At 38.5% G+C, this 1,726-nt stretch overlaps 1 non-coding gene across 1 annotated transcript; it reads right to left on the bottom strand.

Annotated features, from left to right (window-relative positions):
* Positions 1–468: 468 nt before the first annotated feature.
* On the bottom strand, positions 469–572 carry LOC128773973 (U6 spliceosomal RNA). Its single transcript, XR_008418463.1, has one exon. It is a non-coding gene; the product is annotated as a U6 spliceosomal RNA (small nuclear RNA).
* Between the last annotated feature and the right edge of the window lie 1,154 nt (positions 573–1,726).

Raw genomic sequence — 1,726 nt, 5'->3', positions numbered from 1 at the left:
CTACTCTGGTGAGCTTTGACTCCTTGTTTTTGCCTATTTTTCTCCAATAGTGGGAATCGTGGTTTTCCCTGTGTCTTTACCTCTTTTATGGATCCTAGAACAATTATTTTTCAACCTTTTTTTTTTTCCCCTTAGTAGGCATTAGGACAAAATCGTGTCTTCCAGACTCCTAACATGCAGAATCCAGTATTTAACATTTCCATATTATTTTTTGACTCCAGAAACTCTCAAGTTTATTCTTTTTCATGTGATTTCTAGCTCTTTTTTAATCTTCTCTTTTGGTGAGACATGTTCCCATAGTTTTCTTTTAAAGAGGAAGTTCCCCTCCCCCAGTCCTTTGAACACAGGTGAAATAGCTGATGTACATTTTTTTCTATTAATCCCAACACCTGGGCTTTAGAGGTAATTGTTGGCTTTTATTTTTTCTTCCTGGAGCATGGACTCTTTTTTTTTTTTGCCCTCATCTAGTATTGGGTTTTTTTGAACACTTAATTCGCTGATCATCCTTGCTCAGGGGCCATGCTAATCTTTTTTGTATCGTTCCAGTTTTAGCACATATGCTATGGAAGCAAGTCCCAGTAGTTTTCTTTTTAAACTGGGTATTTAATATAATGTGGCAACTCCAGAAATTAGATTGTATTCTTTCCCCAAAGTTGGCTTTTATGTCTATTTGTTATTTTGTTTTTAATGACTTTCTGAATTAATTCAAGACAGCTAATATTCTTTGTCACTTGTGGCCACTGAAGTCTCTCCTCAGCTTCTTACTGGCCAGCTAATGATTGGACAGGCATTTCCTTAAATTCCTGGAACCAACATATATTCCAGTCTTTCCTAAGAGGCTTTGTGTGTATGTTGGTGATACCGAAACTTATCAAGGTACTACTGTTTAACACTTATCTTTACTTCCCGTGTTGGCAAAACCTTAAATTCAGCATTAGGTTAGAGATTCCAATGTTTTCCGGGTTATCCTGTGCTGTGTACAGTTCTCAGCATATACAAAGTTCTATGCACGTGCATGGCCATTTTGACTCTGAGAAAGATACTGGAGATTTCCAAAGCATCACATGTATATCTTGTTTCCTGGATTTTAATTTCAAGCTTTGGAATTAGCCTATTGTTTTAACTTTTATCCTCTACTATAGGCAAGTGCAATGTCAAATAAGTGCATTTTATTGTTTCCAATATCTGGACCTCAAAGAAAGCTGTTAACATGGGGCACCTGGGTGGGCAGTCAGCTAAATGTCGGACTCTTGATTTCAGCTCAGGTCATGGATCTCGTGGTTGGTGAGATGGAGCCCCACGTCGGGCTCTGGGCTGACACTGTGGAGCTTGTTTGGGATTCTCTCTCTCTTTCTCTCTGCCCCTCCCTTGCTCACACTCTCTCCAAATAAATAAATAAAACTTTTTTGAAAAGGCTATTAACACTGTGTTAATTTTCAATGAGATCAAATAAAGAAAGCATTAAGAGCAAGGTCTTCCATGGGCAAACCGGACTGGGGAAAAACTAACAATTCTCTGGGAAGGTGGCTCTTAAGGAGCTCCACACTTACTCCTGCCCCCAGGTTGCTGGTTTGAAGAGTTACATCAGAAAAAGGAGTGGACATTCACTGTTCTTACCAAGATTCCGTTATTATTTTTTAATAAACACTACCTGTATTGCTGAAAGCCTGTACTTCATTTGCAGAGTTTGGACAAAATTTGACACTGACAATGTTTTCCATGTTCT

Source organism: Panthera pardus, unplaced genomic scaffold (assembly GCF_024362965.1).
Source record: "Panthera pardus isolate Hobbes unplaced genomic scaffold, ASM2436296v1 HiC_scaffold_27, whole genome shotgun sequence".
In the NCBI taxonomy this organism is placed as follows: domain Eukaryota; kingdom Metazoa; phylum Chordata; class Mammalia; order Carnivora; family Felidae; genus Panthera; species Panthera pardus.
The sequence above is the reverse complement of the archived record's forward strand: the minus strand, read 5'-3'. Positions and strand labels throughout refer to the sequence as shown.